At 33.6% G+C, this 22,717-nt stretch overlaps 1 protein-coding gene across 3 annotated transcripts in view; it reads right to left on the reverse strand.

Annotated features, from left to right (window-relative positions):
- LOC118192354 (protein O-mannosyl-transferase TMTC3-like) overlaps positions 1–22,717 on the reverse strand; it is a 495,624-nt gene that overhangs the window by 448,314 nt on the left and 24,593 nt on the right. The window lies entirely within an intron of this gene.

Raw genomic sequence — 22,717 nt, forward strand, 5'->3', positions numbered from 1 at the left:
AGTTAATTGCGGTAATGAGCCTATGGCATTTATCCAGCGAATTCATCTGAAGACGCGACCGTTTAATCGAAAGAGCAGTGTATGATGCAGTTCGTAGAGCTTCTAACTTTTTAATTCTAATTCTTTGATGTAATCTTTGGCGAAAATTTATGGAACGCAGCAACTTATAATAATATTCTTATATAATGTCGTGTTAAGTATATAAACATTTCGATATTCTGGATGAAAATTGGCAAAAAAAAAGAAAAAAATTGGAAGTATAGCACCAGCCTTCGTGAGCAATCAAGCATGCCATTAATGAATTCAAACTATGCTTATTGTTATTGGGTGTATTGCTTGTAAATTACATAAGGTCATTCGAATATGTTGAAGCCTGCGAAGGCTATCTCCCTAAGGGGGGTAATGCCTTCCTAGTGGACTTTCTAAGGGAAATTATCTCGCACTTCTGTTATCCATGCGGAAAACCTCGGAAACCAAACATGCAGCCAGTCTGTTCGCCTGGGATCGAAACCAGATCAAACTCCTAATATAAAACGGTTTTAACCTCTCCGTCCCTCATTGGGCATGTAAATATCATAAAGCAATGCGTATGAATATAATTACTTTTTTGGAAACTTCATTACAGTTTTGCAGTAAAATGTAAATAATTTTGAAATAACTTGAACAATCAAACCAAAAAACATTTGTAAAAACATTACGCTTCATAAAGCCTTGAGGCACATCAATACATTGATTTACAATTTTGCAATAGAATGAAATGTATAAACAAAGTGGAAGAAAACAATTAAACTGAAACAAATTTATTAACAAATTACGCTTCACTTAAAGCTTTGCGGTACATCGATGCACTTATTTTTGTTACAAAATTTATACCAAATTTGGCGTACTATCACCGCAGGAAAGCAAAAGTTTTTGAATGAAATGCGTGTTACATTCAAGCACTACTTAAAATGGGTAGGAAAGAAATTAACTCTAACAGATTCAAAACTAATTTAAATTACTTCAGAAAATATTAGCATATTTAAATATAAAAGATAAAAAATGTTAAATAATAATCAATACAGTACTAAGTCCGTGCGATTCCGGAATAGGGGGTTTTCCGGATTATATATCATCAATTTAAATCTGGTAAGATGGTATGCAGAAATTATACAATTAAAAATATGAAATCGTAATTTATGAAATAAAAAACAATTATGATCTAAAGGGTATCAAAATTTACAACAAAAAAACTTAATATTTACTTGTTTACTTCATTAAACATTTCTTTTAATGTAAGTTGTTTAAGATGCTTTGGACTTTCCAATGCCATACTTCTCGCATAATTTTGAGAGGCCTTTCTCCATTTTTTGCAGCAATTCCACTTTTTGTTTAATGGACATCGAAACATGCTAAACATGCTTTGTAGATCCTTTGGCAGCTCCAGAATTGGAAAAACTTTTTGACATAAACGAAAGTTCAAGCTTAATTTTTATAAAATTGTTATAACAGTCTGCAAAAAATAAAAGGCTGGATCCAATTAGAAGATAAAGGAACAGCGCAATCTGCAACATTAACTGAAATGCCTTAGATAATTTTAGTCTAGCTTATATCGTCCGTTATCATTAAACATGCATGCGTAAACGCATTATGCGTTTACGCATGCGCATAAAGTTCGTAGCTTTGAAGTCCGGATTATAGATCATTCCAGGTTATCGACGTCCGGATTACAGACTTTGTACTGTATTTGGTTAGTTTAATCTCAATGGAAGTTTTTTTATAATAAACATTTATAATTTTAATAACGAAAACATATTATAACCCCTAATAAAAGTTTTCTGACACATTTTTTCTGTGTTTGATAATATTCTTATATCTCGTTGTCTTACTAACTACTTACTACTTACTAACTTACTAACTACTAAGAGCACAAGGAAAATGTCTATATTCGGGAAGATTCTATTGAAAATATCAAAATTAAACATTTTATGTTCTTTCAGAGTATTAATAACACCAAGAATATCAAGATTAAGAAAATGGATGATTCCATTCCTTAATTCCTTTACGCAGTTCAAGATTAAATTAAATCCACCATCCCACCATCCTTAAATCCACCATTCTTCTTACGTTCTTCCTACATGTTTATCAGTTCTTTGGCTTAATTTTATGCTACTAATGAAAAATAAACCAACAATGGAAAAAAATGGCGATAAAAATAAATTTTTCGATACTTAAGAGTGTTTCAGCGTCGACCGTAAAAGTTGCCTCTGATTCAACTATAAAAATTTCAGGAAAAGTTCACTAGTCATTCCGGTAAAATTTTGGAGAAACAGATAGTTCTTTACTCAGTTAGAAAAATCACGGATTATTCTTTATTTAGTATTATATAAGAACTTTAATAAATATTACCACAAGCTCTGAGATGCCTGAAAAAAAATTCTTTAAACTCTGCAACAAAATAGTTATTATCTTTGGGAATTCAGTGCCATATAAATTCGCGTAAATACAATTTAAGTTTCGCGCTCTTGCGCGGTGTTCTTCAAAGAAGCCACAGTTTTTAAAAGTTCTGAGTATCAGAATCTATAAATTATATCAGTGAGCTTTGATAGTTCATTAGCTGTAGCAGAAAAGAATTCAAAACAATTGTAGATTAAAACTAAGCAAACTAAATGGCGCTACATAGCTGTGTTTGACGGTAATTTTTGTTTGCCGAAATTATTGACGGGAAAATAAGTTAAGTATCAAAGTTATCAGATATATTCCAGATAAGATAATGTTTCATTTTAATATGGCTACATAAGATAATGTTGTTACATTATCTTACATGGATCTATATTAAAATGATGAACAATTTTAAAAATTGTTTAATTAATCATTCATTCAAAATTTCATTAAATCTGGTGACAGTTATTTTTCATCATCTAAAGAGTATTTGAAGTTCTAATCGTTTCCTAAAAATGTGTTATGTGCCTTTTAAAGAGACACAATAACACAAGATTTTCCTATCAACTTGACCTATAACCTAATCCAAAAAAAATTATTTGCGTTGTGTATTAACCGGATTAGCCCTGAAATAAAACTAAGCAGTGGACTGGTGAAAGACATGAGCACAAATAAACATACCATTGACTGATCCAGTAGAATATGATTATTTATTTAACTCTTAAACAATTTATATTTTAGAAAATTTTAACCAGTTAGTGAGAAATAATTGAATAAAATAAAAGGTATACTTTAACAAAATAAACTCACAATTTTCCTTCAAAACATTCTGCAATATCAAACATTATATTGAATTCATACTGGTAAGCATAATCATTTACATTGTATGATAGAATAACATACCCTCCCCGGGGATAAAAAAAAAAGAAAATAATATTTAACAATTTAACACTTTGCAAGAGCATTCCGCACAGAATAAGCATTTATGAATTTAGTTACATAAACAAAATGATACTAATTTCTTATTGCACATTTTAATTTTTGAGTTTTGAGATGAGAGAATAAACCGGAATGATACTAATTTCTTATTGCACATTTTAATTTTTGAGTTTTGAGATGAGAGAATAAACCGGAATGATACTAATTTCTTATTGCACATTTTAATTTTTGAGTTTTGAGATGAGAGAATAAACCGGGTAAAATATTTAAAAATAAAATCAGGCTTTACGTCTTAACAGACAACTTATTCCAACAGCGTAGTAATGAAACCCAATTAATTGCACCTGATATAAAAATCTTAACGATAAAAAAAATTTTACTGCTCAAATTAAATTATTTAACTAATAATATATTTCTCTAGCCATTCTAATTAAGTTACCTATAACAAGAAAAAAAAGTTCTTAAGTACAGAAGAAATAGTGTATAATAAAATAAAACAACCATTAACTATTGAGGAAAAAAAAATAAAATCACTTAGCTGTTGCTTCTAGGAGGCCTGGTTGGAGAGGTGGTCAAAGAAGAATTTCTTAATTTAACAGGTCACAACTTAAAACCCAGATGGCTTGTAGAAAGCTCTATGGAAACTATTGTCACTGAATTTCTTGAAGTATAAGCGTAAAAATTACTTAAAACCCAGATGGCTTGTAGAAAGTTCTATGGAAACTATTGTCCTAGAATTTCTTGAAGTAGAAGCGTCACCAGCATTGAACAGCAACCTCAGCTGAAGAAATTTTAGTTGGATGAATTCTTGACTCCTTAAGGGCTAGCACTGGAGCAGGTTATCGACAATTTTCAGCAATAGATAACCTCCTTGAAGATGGCTCTGCAACAGGTCATCAGCTTTGACGAGATTTTTGGTTTTGTCTGAAGATCACTGAGTGCTGGACATAAGCCGTTGTTAAACTATTTCATGTGGGTATTCACAGCAGATAGAACATTTTGATAGAAACTTTTTGATAGTAAACGCAAAAAAAAAAATTATGCAGATGAAAATAGGGCTGATGAAAATTAATCTGTAGCATTTTTCTTTCGAGGGCAAGAGCCCCGTAGATCACGCAGGAGAAACTCCGCCATTTCTTCCTTTTAGCCGGCTCGCAGAGCACGCGCCTCTAATTCCCTGAGAAATCAACTGAGAGACATGAAATGCAGAAATGAAGGGGATTATTATGTACGTAAAGGATGACGAAAGCATCGGAGCTGAAAAAGAAATACAATGCATACTTTATGGAATAAAACAAAAACAAGCTTTATTGAACACATAGTATCGTGACTCATGATTGTCTACCCAAGAGGAAGAACAACAAGCAGATGTTCCTGAATATGGGATATGGCCTCTGATCACTGCAACGGTTGCTTCGCACCGTCTCCGCATACTCAGAACCAGCTAGTGCAACATTTCTTTCGGTAGGAGTGCCCATTCCTCAATCAGCATCTGTTTGAGTTGTTGGGTGTTCTCCGGAGGATGTAAGCGTGCTGCAGTGCGTCTCCCCAAAGCATCCCACACATGTTCGATGGGATTTAAATCTGGGAAGTACGCTGGCTAATCCACTCGAGTGATATCTTCACTTTCCAGTAGCTCCTCAACAGCAAGAGTCCGATGTGGCCGTGCATTGTCATCCATAAAATTAAGTCTGGGCCAATGGCACATCGGGAAGGAGTACCTTCTCCCAATAGCGATCCCCGGTTACCGACCCTCTGTCGAAAACGTGAAGCTCAGTAAGCCCGTTCAGCATAATGCCTTCCCAGACAAGAACTCCAGGACCACCGTTACGGTGTCTTTCCTTGATGTTACTGGGATAAAACCGGCTCCCGACTTCTTTCCAAATCAAAACGCGTTGAGAATCGCTTCTGGTACTGAACCGACTCTCATCCGTAAAGAGAATACGACTCCATTGATCAGTTGTCCAGTTTTTGTGCTGTCTGCACCACTGTAAACGGTGGCATCGGTGGCCAACTTTCAACGGGAGGCAGGGTTCAGGACGGCGGGCGAATAGGCCCCCTTTGTGAAGGCGTCTGGCCACAGTAAAGCGCGACACTTGTCGCCCCGTTGCTGTGCAGAGTTGCTGAGCAATGGCGCTTGCTGACTGCTGTCGGCCTCTTTTCGCCTGCAGGTCATCCTCTGCAGGTCATCCTCTGCAGTTGTCGTCCTCGGGCGGCCACCACCAATCTTTCTAACAGCTGTACCTGTGGTTTGGAACGCTTTCCAAGCGCGCGAAACGACGCTTTTGTTGATTCCGAACTCTGCAGCTACACTGGTGACAGTGCGCTCCTCCTCCAGCTTTCCAATCATTCTTCCACGTGTGAAGTCGTCAAGGTGATTTCTAGCCATATTTCACAAACTCACTCACTGGTATTTGCAGCGAATATGTTGAATTGCGTCTCCGTCCTTCCTTTTATTCTGCTGTTGAGCTGCTCGCGCTGACATCACGCGTTTTGTGTACGCTCACGTCGCCTCTGACTTTTCGTTCCTGATATTTGCATACGCATGACGTTTCTACTGACTTATGTGTTCATTGTACTGATCTCCAGACCTCCTTTTCTGCAATTTCATGGCTATCTGCTAAATTTTTACATTGTTGCTTAAGTTTTGCACACCAGTTTAGTAATAACTTACTCTTTTTCTTTTATTTATCAAATTTTTCATAGACTCATGAATTAAAATGCACATGTTTGTATGTAAATAATTATAATTTTCTTTATTTTTTTACTACAGCTTGACATTTGATCGCGTCTCATTTCTGATAAAGTGTGTAGCCTTGGACATGAATTAATAGAAATTATCTTTATCTCGGATTGTAGGTACTTATCGGTCAATTGGGTTCCTTTCTTATTAATTTTCAACTGAGGGAAAAATAACGTTGTTCATATGTAAATGTATTTCGAAGTATAGCGATTATTCCTTAAAACAAAATTTCGTAATTGATGTTATCTATTTTTTGACAAGTGCGAGTAGTTAATAATTGTGTATCCTCAAATCTTTGAATAAGGTTTATATCACATTGTCATCTCCATTTATTGATTTTCTGGTGTGTTATTCATATCCGTTTCAATGGAAATGAAAATAATGTAAACTCATATTTCAAACAACTAAAATCTTGAGACTTTTGCAACACATACAAAATTGAAATATCTTGGCCGGCCACATAAAATTGCGAAAACCGCATGGGGCCAGCAGACCTCAGTTTGAGACCATTGCTTTAAAAGATAACGTGTTCCTGACAGTTCGAGATGGACTATTGGATTACCAATAGTTTTCCAACATGCAAACGCAAAAGAATAAATGTTAGTTTTTTCTCATTCTATTTTTAGTGTGATATTATCAGCACCATCTATGCGTGGAAACGTGAACTAAAATTTACAAAAGTCTCTGCCTCTCTGATAAACCACACTTTGATATAACGATTTGTTCATTTTATATAATTTTCTGAAGTGCCCAAATTTATGAGAGAACCTAATTCGATGGATGCAGTGGTAGAAATTTTTTTATTTGAAATCTTAGCACTTCTTTCCAAATTTAAATCACTGATATTATCTCCCCCCTTCGTTTCTAAACGTGTAAGTGAATAAGCTTGTTAAAGCACTAAAAACAATGCAACGTTTACAAGCTAATCATGATTGGAAAATTTAACATCTTAGTGCCAAAGCAATCCTAAGACAATTTTTTCCAAAACGTTCATTGACTTATCTCTCTTTCTCCAATCAAAAATATTCATTTTTTTAGACCAAAAGTGCTATTAGTATCGAAACACGATTTTCCGTTGTTTCGCTTTAATGCGTTGTTTCACGTTTCATTCCAGTCTGTTGTCATTCGGCAAAATGTAATATATCAATCCTAAGACAATTTTTTCCAAAACGTTCATTGACTTATCTCTCTTTCTCCAATCAAAAGTATTCATTTTTTTAGACCAAAAGTGCTACTAGTATCGAAACACGATTTTCCGTTGTTTCGCTTTAATGCGTTGTTTCACGTTTCATTCCAGTCTGTTGTCATTTGGCAAAACGTAATATATTTATCTTTCACACTTAATCTGTCTGTTATAAATGAACAAATTAAACTATTTAAAAGTAACAGATACAGGTCTTAAAAATATATTTTTATTTGCTTTATTTAAATATGAATGGATTTAATTCTTGGTACATGTAATTAAAATCTCTTAAGCTTTTTTATAGAATTGCATATTTTTTCACTTTTAAAAATATATTTTTTCACTTATTTATAAATATATTATAAATATATTATAAATATATTATTAATATATTACTTATTATAAATATATTTTTCACATATTTTTTCACTTTTAAAAATACAGAAGATGTATAACTTTCACAAGTTAGACTAAATCCATATTCATCTAATATCCTATAAAATATGTATCTCCATCTGAGCCTATTGATAATCTGTTCTAATAAACCATATTAAACTTTAAAAGAGCCCTTTTGGGTCAACTCTCCTGAACCCTTTCAGAATTTTTTTTAAATTATTGTTTATTTATTATTTGTTTTTTTATCTTATGAAGTCCTAAATATTATAATAAATAAGAAAATTTGAAAGTATTTACATTTAACGTCAGAACAGAGAGTTTGTTAAGCTCTTCTTATGCTCTAGCTGCGCTTGTAAGCTTATCTATCTGTTCTTGAACTTATATCTGCTGACACAACATTTTTTTTGTCTTTTTGACTTTATTATTAAAAATATGTATCTTTTAATAAATCCCAGCTAATGTTGATAATTGATGAAAGAGATTGTTAAGTTAGAATACAGTGCCACCTATTGGATATAGAGAGAAACTCTCACTTGGCCATCTGGATTCGGTTAAGCAACATGCCAGAGCATGTATTAGATCTGAATGTAGTTAATTACTTTCAATAAATTAGTTAGTTCTGTTGCTATACATTCCACTCAGTGGTTTAAAATCATAGTACATGGTCAGCACAGCCGAAGAAATGAACAAAATGCTGGCAAATAAAACTTCGTTAAAAGCGAAACTAACTAGGTTAGAAAACGTAGTGAAAGAATATGATGATAGTTCGAATAAAAATGAAATTCAAATATAGATCCCTTCAAAGCATTCAAATGGATATTAGAAACTTCAGGAATAGATATTTCGAAAGCGTTGACGAAAAAGATGTCACAGCCATCGATGAAGAAATCGCCGAAATGGAAGAAAGAACTGAAGTACTCGAGGTAAAAATTATGGAAATTCTATCATCTATCGCTCATTTTGAACATGAAAATTATTGTAGTAAATTTGATTCTAAAGTACAAATACGTTCGCCAGAATTACCAATTCCTCTATTTTCTGGTAAATATACCGAATAGAATAATTTTAAGCTTCAATTCGAAAACATCATAGCGAATAACACTCAATTGACAGAAGTTCAGAAACTCTACTATTTAAAGGCTGCATTAACTGATGAAACAAAAAATCTTGAAACTGTTGATGCTACTTTCAGTTCTCTATTTAAAGCTCTTCAAGATAGGTATGAAAATAAAAGTATATTAATTGAGATGCATATAAAGTCAATAATGGATTTACGTACTTTAACTTTCGAATCGTCTAAAGGGATAAGATATATAATAGATAATGTTACTAAAAACGTTAGGGCTTTGAATGTTTTAAATTATGAGAAAAATAATTTATTGGATAATCTGTTATTAAATATCGCACTTCAGAAACTAGATTATGAAACGCGCAAACAATTTGAATTAAGTATTAATGCTACGGAAGTTCCTACGTTGGATGAATTAATTTCGTTTTTAGAGAAAAGAAGTCAGTTATTGGATAACATTAACCGTAATGCTAATAAAGTGAAATATCCGTTATAAATAAGTTCGAAATCGAAGGCTCTGATGGTTAAAACCGATAGTGTTTCGATTTGTTTTGTATGTAAAAATAAAAATCATCCACTGCATAAATGTGATTCATTTTTAAAATTAAATGTAAATCAAAGATATGAAATAGTTAAAAACCATAAATTGTGTTTAAACTGTCTCAGTAAGGAACATTTAATCGCGAAATGCAATTCTATGTTCAGATTTTCGGAATGCCACAAAAAACATCATTCATTAATCCATCGCCTGCTCAGAAATGGCACCATCGATCTACAGTTAGACAAAGCAAAAACGGAAGCAACGAGTGACGAAATTATAAACAAGAATACAGATGTCTCTAACAAAAATCAATCAAGCTGTCTTTTGACAAGGAGAAAAAAATGTGCTGTTAGCTACTGTAATAGTATATGTTTGCAATTCAGAAGGAAAAAGAATTCCAGTTCGCACAATACTTGAAAATGGCAGCATGAGTTGTTTTTGTGTGAAGGTGTTGCTAACTTGTTAAATATAAAGAAAGAAAGAATTTATGCATTTGTATCCGGAATAAAAGAGAATGTTATAAATATTAATAATCAACTAGATGTACAGATTTCGAATAAAGATTTAACATATGTAAGATCAGTTAATTTTTCGGTTATTTCTAAAATAACCAATGTAACTCCATCAAGGAGTTTAGACGTGCAGTCATTAAATATTCCCGTTGATATTGAATTAGCAGACCCGCAATTTGGAATACCTAACAAAATAGATATGTTACTAGGAGCCGAATTGTTCTTTGAGATTTTAAAACAAGGAAAATTTCAATTAGAAAATCAACCGTTGATATTCCAAGAAACAGTTTTGGGATAAATCGCGTCTGGTGTATGCAAGAGTAACTCAGAAGTAAATTATTGTAGTTTAGTTCTAAATAGTGAAGAAAGAGTTGAAGAAATTCTGCAAAGATTTTGGGAAGTTAAGTCCATTAAAAATGTCGAGGATGCTTTGAGTGAAGAAGAAAAATACTGTGAAGAACATTTCAAGAGTACTCACTATAGACAAAATGATGGAAGATATGTAGTTCAGTTACCCATTAGGAAAGGTATAGAATTAGGAGAATCGAAAACGCTGGCTGAGAAAAGCTTGCAGCAAGTGTGGAATCGACTAGAAAGCGATTCGAATATGAAAACATTATATAAGAATTTTATCAAGGAATATAAGGATCTAAATCACATGGAAGAAGTTCAAGAAACTGAAACATCGACTTGCAATTATCTTACTCATCATGGAGTTTACCGGCCAGAGAAAACCTCTACCAAGCTTCGCGTTGTGTTTAATGCATCAGCGGCTACTAGCAATGGAAAATCACTTAATTCAATATTAATGAAAAGGCGAATACCTCAAGAAGATTTATTTTCTGTTATTATTCTATTTCGAAAGTACAAGTATGCATTAGGAGCGGATGTTCAGAAGATGTACAGACATATACTTATTGAACCATCTCAACGAAGCCTGCAGTTGATCTTGTGGGAAAGAATCAGTTGGTAGTCCTGTGCAGACTTATCGTCTAAGAACTGTAACATATAGTTACAGTTCTTAGAGTTCTCTTACAGTTCAAGTGCACCATTCCTTGCAACAAGGATCCTGAAGCAGTTAGCAATGGATGAAGCAACTGACTTTCCTCATGCCTCAAGAGCCATACTGAAGGACTGTTACGTGGACAACATTATCACTGGAGCTAATACGCTGTAAGAAGCCAAGGCGCTGCAAACACAGTTAACCTTACTTCTAGAACATGCTGGAATGCAGTTACGCAAATGGTGTTCAAATAATACAGAACTATTGAAGAATAAAGAAAATGCAACTCATGATTACTCCTTTCAAGTTGCGGATAAGCCTCAGATTACAAAAGCCTTAGGAATGTCATGGAATACGTCTACAGACTTTTTTTTACGATTTAAAGATACTTGACATTGAAGAAACAGTAACGAAAAGAGATGTCTTATCAAGAATAGGTCGCCTCTTTGATCCGTTAGGTTTAATTGGACCTGTTACGACAAAAGCTAAAATATTTCTACAAAACCTTTGGCTTCTAAAATTAAATTGGAATATACGTCTTCCTAAAAATTACTTTGAAGAATGGACGGCATTTCCGCATAGTCTAAAAATAGTCAACGATTATCGCATCTCCAGATTTGTTCTAACCAATGAATTAGAGCACATAGAAGTTATAGGATTCTGTGTTAGTCAGAAATGCTAGCCTATGGTGCTGCAATTTATGTGAAATGTATGTCATCTTCAAATGAATGTTCATAAAGACTTCTGTGCAGCAAGTCTTGATCACCTCTGAAGCAAGTCTTGTGTCACCTCTGAAGTCAATTACCAATCCTCGTTTGGAACTTTGTGGTGCTGTTCTATTGATAAAACTAATGAAAAGAATATTAGAGGCCATTCAGCTTCCTGTAGTCAAGGTGTATTACTTCACTTATTCGTCAACAGTGGTATCGTGGATTAAGAAGGAACCTTATCAACTAAAGACATTTGTTGCTAATAGAGTATCTGTTATTCGAAGCATGACTGCTTTTCATGAGTGTTACCATGTTAGCACTCACAATAATCCAGCTGATTTGATATCACGTGGAGCTGAACCTAAAGATCTTCTTCATAATGATTTATGAACCAACTTTCTTGACTAAGAAGAGGTTTTTGACTAATCCTTGTGAAATAATTTCACCTGATATGGCTGATGTGAAATACGCCAAAGAACTCGAACTTAGAATAATGACTTAGTTAATTTAAATGTGAACTCCAATTCTCTTGTTCTCGATCATATTCTTAACATTAGTAATAACTATATTCGTATTATTCGTGTGTTAAGTTTTGTTTTTAGATTTATATCCAATTGTAAGGGGGGAAATTAATAGGTTCTCTAACTGTTAAAGAATTGGATTATCCTGAAAAAGGCATGATCAGGCACAGTTACAACATTTTAGCAAGGATATTTTATCCTTAAAAGATAAGAATTGTGTTTCTTCCAAAAGTAAGCTAAAATTTTTATGTCCATTTCTAGATAATGATTCTCTTCTGAGTGTAGGAGGCAGATTTGCCAATAGTAATCTTAATTAAAACCAAAATTTTCCTTATGTAATGCCAAAAGGTCATGTATTTATTATATTAATTTTTCAGTATTACCATGTTAAATATTTACATCTTGGTGCTCAAGCACTATTGCATCAGGTTAGTAGTAAATTTTTGATTATTAATGGTCGAGAAAAAGCTCGAAAGGTTGTAAATGAATGTGTAACAAGTTTTAAGGTTAAACCAATTGTATGTGAACAACTTATGGGAAATTTACCGGGTGAAAGAGTTAATCTAGGGTTTGTAATTAATACTTGTGGACTCGATTTTTCTGGTCCATTCCTCATCAAGTATGAAAATCAGAGAAAGGCTAATTATGCAAAATTGTACGTTGCATAATTACCCTTTCTCTGATTTTTATACTTGATGAATTAATGTTAATGTTGCTATATTCATATGTTTAGCTACTAAAGCAGTACATTTAGAGGTAATAACTGATTTAACCACAGATTCATTACTTGCTACTGTTAAAAGATTTATTGCTAGACGTGGAAAATGTAATACCATAATGTCAGATAACGGTACTAATATGGTTGGCGCAAAATCAGAACTGAGAAAATTGCATAGCTTAGTCCTTAAATCTAATTCTGACATAGCAGATTTCTTAACATCTGAAGGTATAAATTGGAAATTGATTCCACCCAGAGCACCAGATTTTGGTGGTTTATGGGAAGCAAGTATTAAGTCATTTAAATATCATCTTCAGCATACAATCGGCAGTTATAAATTGACTTTAGAAGAATTTTGGACTGCTGTCACACAGATTGAAGGTATTCTCAATTCTCGTCCAATTTTACCGTTATCAACAGATGCAAATGACTTTGAAGCCTTAACGCCGGGTCATTTTTTAATTGGACGTTACTTTACTTCATATCCTGAACCGGATTTGTCTCATCTTACAGATAATAGACTTTCTAAATGGCAAGTTATTACTAAGTTCATTCAAGTTATTTGGAAACGTTGGAAAACTGATTATTTAAATCATCTCCAACAACGCACCAAATGGTTTATTAATAAAGAAAATTTAAAGGCAGGTATGTTAGTTGTGTTAAAGGAAGATAATCTTCCCATATTTAAATGGTCTTTAGCTAGAATTCTAGAAGTTTTAACTGGTAAAGATAAGGCCAGAGTTGTTAAAGTGAGAACATTAAATGGTGTGTATATTCGATGTATTAGTAAAATTTGTATATTACCTACCCAGGAAAATAATGCTTAGCTTATGTTCTTATTGAAAATTGTGCTTTACATTAAAATGGATTTGTTTTAAAGAATAAGTTCTATTGTAGCATAGTGAATGTTAATGTTCTTGAATGTTTATATTATTTTATATTATATTCATGATGAAAGATTATCTATTAGCTTTCATATTGTACTGGAGAATTAGTTTTTCTTGAATTGTTACATTGTATGTATGTTTGTAATTTACGTGTTGAAATTTGTAATTTCAACGGGCGGCAGCATGTTGAGTTAGAATACAACGCCACTTATTGGATATGGAGAGAAACTCTCACTTGACCATCTGGATTCGGCTAAGCAACATGCCAGAGCATGCATTAGATCTGAATGTAGTTAATTACTGTCAATAAATTAGTTAGTTTTTTTGCTATACAGTCCACTCATTAGAATCATAATACAGAGATAAAGAATAACTTTTATTGCCTTTAAATCACTTAGTTTGTTAATCGATAACAGGCAGATTAAATTTAAAAGAATAAATTACGCTTCGCCAAATGGAAGCAAACTAACGAGTAAAAATTTTAAATATTTTGTATTGGATATCCTTAGAATTCACTACAAAATGTTATACGTTGGCATACATTATTTTATGTTCCCTATATTAATTTTTTTAAAAAGAACACAAGGTGATAACATTTGGTGGCAACATCCTTTCATTTGTGTTGCGATATATTTTTTTTTTATATTCTCTATATTATTTCTTTAAAACTAACATACGGCAATAACATATGGTGGCAACATTTAAAACGTGATACAGAGAAAAAATGAGGTTTGAGACTAATTATCACCTCTGCTGCTAAATCTCAGTTCTCTCAGTTTATCCCACAATTACTGCCTGCTAAGCCTTGCTGCATTCCTTAACCAAAAGAAGCAGGGAAAAAAACGAAAAGAAAAAGAAATTCCTTAGTTGAAAAAACCCGAAATGCTAATGGAGCTTCATTTTCTTAAATGCGGTAATGGCCCAAAAAAATTTCAGAAAATTTTCAAAATCCCCACTGGAAATTAAGTTTTTTTAGCCATTTTAAAAATGTGGAAATAAACCGAAAATTATCTCAGAAGTTTGTGTTTTATACTTTAGAAAAAATATACATACCATTTTTTTAGCATAGTTAATACTAATGATTCTTAGTGTATTACTAACACATTTCTAGAGAGTAAATGATATAGATTAAATTCGAAATAATACAGTTGTTTTGAAAAATCAATGATCACTTAAAGAAAATTCGTATGCAAATATTTTCTACTGAAAATACTTTCTTACCTCGAAAGATACGTTTTCTTCACATTAGATTTTAGTTTAATATCGCCCACCAACGGCGGTAAAGTCGCTGAAGAGGTAGTAGTTCGGTCGAGGTAATCAAGCGAACGGGCTGGCTGCATTGACGTTTTCGTGTTTTTCCCCATATGTAGCGTGTACGAGTCAGTTTCCCTTAGAAAGTCCTCCAAGAAGGCATCTGTCCTTTTCGGCAGATAGCTCTCGGGTGCTTTGCCATAATCAAATAAACGAAACCAAACCAAACTTAGTATCATACCTGTGTTGCGCTACTTTACGTATAACATACTAACGATGTATTTTTGTTGTTATTCATCTTCTTAAGCCGAAAGAGGCAATTTGCCGAGAAGGACTATTAATTTTGTTTTGGCATTTTGCGTTGATTCACTATAAACGGCGATTCACTTTTTAAATTGTCGCCGGCAAATATTAGAACCCTGTATTATATTTAAAGAACTTAAATAATGAAGAAGCTGCATAAATGCATGTATGTTTCTCGCACTGTGATAAAGCAACGGTACCTTGAGCCATCGCATTTTGAATAGCGTACGTATCCACCCGAATATGGGCATCTGGAAGCCCAAATTTGGAATTTTTTAAATTTTCTATGTCATATTCTGTAAAGCATTTATGAGTTTTTGATTAAGGAATTCAACGATTTCAAAGCGAGCAATAGCAACACTGTACGGTAAATTTAAAAAAAAAAAAAAAAAAAAAAAAAAAAAAAAAATTATCTCCAGCCCGCAAGACTGTGTATCGGATATTCTAAGGATATGCTCTTTTAAATATTTTGTGATGTTGCTGTTGAACTCAATTTCATGGTTTAAGTGCGAAGAACACGATATTTAATAAATAAAAGTAACAGACAAAACGTTAAAAAAAGTTCCTTTGTGCGCAATATAAAAGCTGAGAGCTTTCAGTCCCCCCCCCTTCGCTGGACGGAAGAAAATCCTGACTATGAATTCGGTAAACAGAAATGCGTTAGAAAATGGTGCAATGTAAATTCACGTGACTACGTGATATGTTATCTGTGCCATTCAAAATTTACAGTGAGTGTAAAGCAGAAATGTCACATTCTCATTCATGCATTTTCGTTTCGGCGATTCACTGTTGTTAGAGGCTTTTCTTAGGATTCTGTTAGTGCAGAAATAATTAATCTCTGTCAGAGACAGAAATTAAATTTTAGGCTGCGCATGCTCATAGTGAAATACTATACTGCATCAAAGAGATCCCTCTATTTGATTCCGCAATTCAATTTTGGTTCTTACGTCTAGTCGCAACACCTTGGTAGAAAATTTCAGAATTTTCTCCAAATTTTCAGAATGTGCCAAACACTGTCAACCATGCTCATAACAATCCTTGAGTTAACCCTTTCCGGCACGCTACCTTTTAAAGTCGGAGTTTTGGTTTTTAAAAAAATGGTAGGCAGTCTAATTAGGCCTAGAGGAGTACACAAGTAAAATTTTGTGAAGATAGCACTTATCGTTTTAATTCTGTGGGTGTGTCCAAAGTGGCACACTGATTGAATAGAGCTTCGAAAAGAGTGCTGAAACGAGCATTGTTGTCAATGAACTGACCGATGAGATGCGAAGAAACAAAGAATACAGACTTTCAGTTGTCCTAGATTATCGATGAGCCCGGTCTGGGCACACCTAGGGTTCGCCGTTTGATTTTAGGCAAGATTTCAAGGTAAAAATTTAAAACTAATACAGAATAAGGAGATTAGCATACAGCCAAAAAATAACATAGAAATTTCTTTTCAAACAATTCCTTTTATACCCTAAAAAAGTCTGGAAGATTTCTTTGAAAAATGAGGGTCTTAAAAAACTAAACATGGCTAAAATATATGGACTGGTTTGTGTTGAGCTGCCTTCTACTATAAATAAAGAAGGTTCAAAGTAACCTATAGTAACCTACAAATCCTTTTTCATTCAATTTTTCTGCGCTTACACAAGGAAATTTTTAGTTGTGTCCAGACCGGACACACTGTGTCGCAAAGGGTTAAGCAACAACAAACTCAACGTTATCCACAACCAAACAGTTGCTGATTTGACTGAGTGCAATAGGCATCCAGCATTCAACATCTTCAACGACTACAGCGGTTACTAAACGTACTGCTCTTTTACGTATAAATTGTTCTTCTCACGCATGCTTTAACCTTGAAACATTAATCAAATAAATACGTTACCAGTGGTCTCAAACTGGTGACCCGCGTGCCGCGAAGTAGCGACTTGCGAATACATTTCTCGTAAATTAACTAGCATTATTATGGCAAGAAAACGTTTAAGATTTTAATGGAATGGAGTTCAGTTTTAAATTATTTTTGCACCTAAAAACGAATGTAGGTAACTCTTCGGATGAACTAAAAATGGGGGCTAATTAATTTGCCCTGGTGATGTAAATCTTATTCAAAGATTTGGCGATATAAATTTGTTAACTTTCATAAGTACTTTTCAAAAGATAAATAAATATCTTCAGTTACGAATTTTTACAATAATAATACTCTCTTTGTTTTTGAGTGCATTTACCATAAGAACAGGTGGTTTTTTTTTTTTTTTTTTTTTTTTTTTTTTTTTTTTTTCTAAAGTAGTAGTCTACGAAAAGTAGTAAGTCTACGAAAAGAACCAGACTGTGGATGAGTATCTATAATTTTTTATAATACTTTCTAGCAATATTCCTCCAGAATTACAAGTTTTGGGAAAAGTGTAATAAGAAACAAAGAAGTTTGCAACAACTTACATAGAGATATAATTTTTCTGCATGCGTCATAGAAATATCTAATAAAGAGATAAAAGAGAATAGGTTTCCATGATTTATTCTCTAGTTTTATACCTCTTGGGAAGCTTTCGTAAATTTTAGTTTAAGCAAGTTATTTAGTAGTTACTTCAATGTATTACAATTTTTTGAATAATTATCAATCTGAAAATTTTAATATTTAACTGTCGTTTCTGTCACTAACAGAAATTTCATGCAGATCTAACTTTTATATTTCAGGCAAAAAATAAGCCTAAATGTGAATTTTTCTTTGCGCTATTTTTGTATGTGTATTTTGACAAATGTATAGAAGAATTTTTTTTTAAAATTTAATTAACAAATTTTGTTTTGTTAGCAAAGAATCCTCTTTCTTTTTTATATATTTATTTATCTCTTTCTTTTTTATATATATAAAATAAATATATAAAAAAGAATTTCTTATATATATATATATATAAGAATATATATATATATATATATAGTAAAATAAATGAATAGGTCAAAAACAAAAATTAAACCTGTCCTGCACTATAGCTGCTCGATTGAAGTAAATTAAAGCTATTAAAATTAAATTGAAATATATATATATGGCAATGAGGCAGATACTCATTGCAATGAATCAGACTCTCTCTGGTATTGTAGAATAAATTGATGGCTTAGAATACTGAAATGTATATTCATAATGAATAGGTGACTGGCAGCCGAGGCAGATTAAATCTCCAGTTTTATTTCCGGAAACATGTTGCGGCCATAAACAACTTGGTACACTGCTTGTGCCAATTTCAAAATGTTCATATTTTTAATAATTTTCCAATAAGAAGACAGCAGCACCCAGCAGTTCAGCTAGGCCGAAGTGTAGAAAAGCAAGTGCAGTTGTGTTGAAGATGAAATCTTAATTCAGAATGAGTTAGATTTGATTTTCAATGCATTTAATTGGATAATCATAATTGTTGTAAAGTTTTTATTGGTTGTTTGATTTTTAGTTTCGTTTACATCATCAGTGTTATGTAAAATTCATATGACATTGGTTAGTCTCGAAATGAAGTAGTGCAAAAAAATATTACTGTTTTTAGAATATAGAAAAGAAATACCAAATTAAGTATTAAGGATTGCTAATTTAAATTATAATTTATTTTTAATATATTTTTTATCTTATACGCACATACACACACACACATATATATATATATATATATGTAATAATAAAATTCCATAATCAAGAATACACTTAAAATTCTAACTGTATGTTCTTCTCATTTTTAAATGGCGACGGTCTCTTATTTGAAAGTACGTGGAATTAAATTCACAGCCCCGTAATCAAGTTGCTTCCAGACTACGACACTACCAAGACCCAGAAAATTTTAAACTACATCACCAATAGGTAGACACACGTTCCTTTTGGTAAACGCTCACCTGGGGTTGCTACTAAAGGTAAAATACGAGTAAAATTATTGTGTAAAATGATTATTATCAAAATAAGTGTTTTATATGAATAAGTAGTCAAAATAAAATACTGTAAACAAACTAAAAGTCAAAAGGAAATGTTAAGAAATTAGTCAAGTATTGCAATTGTCAATGATATGAAGAAAAAAATAGAGGAATACCTCACCTCAAATAGAATTTGCTGTTTCTATTTTCGAATCCAATGTAGAAACATAACGCATGCGCTTTCCCGACAACGGAGAAGGAATTACCTTGATTGCGGCGAATTCTAATAATATTAGTTATTTTATATATTCGTGCGATATCTTTTAATCAAAGACAGAAAAAATAATGGCTCTATATTAAAAATTGCCATGAGCTAAAAACTTACTCAGAATTTGAACAAATATTAAAAGAAAACTTTATCGATCCCACCTTAACTACTTTCGGCGACTTCGCTAATTTAAACTATAACGCCAGAAAAGACATCACAAATTACTTTCGAAAGAAAATTGAAGTGAGTAAGCGGCTTAATTTGGATAAATCAATTATTTTAGAAGGTTTGAAAGATGGTTTGCCAACGAACTTAAAGTCTTTGATGATTGTTCAAAGTCCCGCTGATCCGATAACTTGGCTAGAACAAGCCCACAAACTTCGACAAATTCATGAATTTAAAGATGAAAATTCACAAAATTATAACAGAGATAGGAATAGTCAACAATTCAGACAAGCTAATTTCCGAAATAATAATCGTCAGTTTGTTGATAATCGACCCAATGCATCTAATTACAAACCTCATAGTTTTCAACAAATTGGAAATAAATCTAACAGCAATATCAACAACGGAAAGAAAGTTGTAAGTCACCATACTAATAGTAATTTTGACGGTATAGCCCCATCACCTTCTAGGGTTTATATTTATTTTAACTAACATTTATTTTAAGTTTAAACTATCTTTCCTGTCAAGCCTTACTTTCCCCTGGAATTGCCAATGCCAGAGTATGTAAATTTTAGTAGAACGCGCAAGGATTCAAATTATCAGCGGAAGTATTCGGAGTTAAATAGAAAGGAAACGAGTTCGAGGTGTGCTGTTCTTACTTCACGAGCGCGGAGGTAGTTAGCCAGAAATTGAAGAACCCCGCGTTTCGGCCTGTGTGCTTGCCTGGAAGTATTGTTAATCGTTCAACGTGATCTTCAAGTTTGCTGAATTAGCAGCGGTATTGTAAAACGCGGTGAGGTTAGTTACTTTTAGAGAGCCTCGTAGTTAGAGTCTTATCTTTAGTTTCTTTTAAGGTTATTATTTTTATTTTACCGCCAATTTGGCGTAGTTTATGAGCGTCAAGAGCACGCACTTGTAATTTATTACGTTGAATAAAAAGGGACTTAAACCCTTAACACGACTCTGTCTTTTATCCAGTTTCAACAGTCACCTCTTGGTTGCGTGCAAGTTGGAGGCGCGCAACGCTACATTGGCGCCCGAACACTTATCGAACTGAAATGGCCGAAAATTGGATGGAAGCCGCTGGACAACACCAAGAAATGACAAGCCAATTGGAAGGATTTGGATACCTGGTCCAGACTTTGAGAGCGTCAATCAAGCCAAACGTCCATTTCGACGGAAAAAGTCGGTGGCGGTATTTCTAGAAGGTCTAGAAAACCACTTTCAGCTCTACCCTGTTCCTGAAAGACAAAAAGTTGCCATCGCCACATCCGCACTAAGAGGACAGGCCGCGCTATGGTGGGAAAATATAGGCACATTTTTATTAGGGGAATTTGGAAGCCAGACATATACATTTGAAAATTTCAAAAAATCGTTAGTAAAGGCCTTCCCCATAGTGAAAGATCGAGCAAGGCTGGAAGCCGAACTATATAGTTTCTATCAACGGGATATAGAAGATTTGTCGGAGTTTATTCTACAAAAAATTAAGCTGACGGATATGCTGTATGGGAAGAAACCCGAAGCGGAGATTATTGAAATAATCTTACCAAGATTGTTACCCGCTGTTCAAGACTACTTCGAAATTAGAAACCCAAGCACATTGCAGGAGCTCTTCGAATTGGCGGTGAAGTTTCAAAATCGCAGAATAGCGGAAAAAGCTAGAGGGGCAACGTATTCTCAAAGTACCCGAAGGAAATCTTCAAATGAAGAAACCAGAAATGGAAATCGCTCTTATGGGGGAAAGAGCTATCAAGCTAACTCATCGAAACTCGAAGGTCAAGGCCCAAAAAGAAAATTCGAAAATAAACATCCGCGTACCCAGAAGGCACAGATTGAAAGGAAAGCTTTAAACGAGTAGAGGGGCCTGTGAAAGGGAGGGTCCAGACCCCGGAAGTTTTAAAAAAACCCTCAAAAAGACATTTAAATACGGTCATCGTAAAAAACTCACATCTACCAATTATACAAGTCCTGGTTGGCGATGTACCAGTAGAAGCCCTCATCGATACAGGAGCAGAAGGGAATTTTATGAGCGAAAATTTCTTCAAAAAGAATTTTTATAGGGTACGATTATTTAAAACCAAAAATACGGAAATTATAGCGGCGCAAGGAAAAACATGTCACTGCATCGGGAAATTATCATTAAACATACAGGTAAAAGAGGAAAGCCTCAAAGTATTAATTTTTGTAGTGAAGAATCTGCAAAATCCTCTTATTTTAGGTATGGAGTTTTTAAGGGCCGCTAGGGCCAAATTGAATTTTCAAGACAGTTCCGTGGTGCTGGAGATGGACCAGAGGGTGGTGGAACCTGTGGAGACACCGCAAGTGGACCTTAGCCATCTGAATGACCATGAAAGGCAAGCAATACAGCAAGTGGTGAGTAATTTTTCTAACTTGTTTTCAGAAAAGCCGGGAAATTGTCAAATAGTTACTCATAAGATACAATTAACTGCCGAAAAACCTTGTAGGACTAAACCTTATCGGTACGACAAACAAAAAGACGTAATCATCGAAGAACATATTCAGGAGATGTTAAAGAATAAAATAATAACGCCCATAAATAGTGAGTACGCGAGTCCAGTCGTACTATGTAGGACAACGAACGAGTTTCCTCCTTCGGATAAAAGGGCTTGGAGGTTTGCTATCGGTTACAGAAAACTAAATAGTATTACTAAATTTCCAGTTTACCCTTTGCCGGTTATAGAGGAAATCATTAGACAGATCAAATCGACAAGATACATGTCTGCTTTGGACTTAACGTCTGGCTACTATCAAATAGCTATGAGACCCGAAGACGTACATAAAACCGCGTTTATAACAAAATCGGGCACTTATGTATTTTTACGCATGCCCTTTGGGTTGTGTGGGGCCCCATCAACATTCCAGAGAGCTATGGACATTGTTCTAAAGCCTGTCCTAGGAAAATCAACTTTAATTTATCTAGATGATATAATTACAACGAGTAGTACGTTGGAACAACACATTAATGATCTAGAACAAGTTTTTAAATTATTAAAAGAGGCCGGTCTTACAATTAACGCCTCAAAATGCAAGTTCGCAACTAAAGAACTTAAATATCTCGGTTATAAAATTTCGCAAAAGGGTATAGAAACGCAAGATTCAAAAATAAAAGCTATTAAGAATTTCCCACCGCCCAACACCGCCAAGAAACTTTCTTCGTTCCTTGGGTTATGTTCTTACTATCGATCTTTCATAAAAGATTTCGCTA

This window comes from Stegodyphus dumicola, chromosome 4, assembly GCF_044657685.1.
Source record: "Stegodyphus dumicola isolate Sdum_Otavi_A_Nest chromosome 4, ASM4465768v1".
Classification (NCBI taxonomy): Eukaryota; Metazoa; Arthropoda; class Arachnida; order Araneae; family Eresidae; genus Stegodyphus; species Stegodyphus dumicola.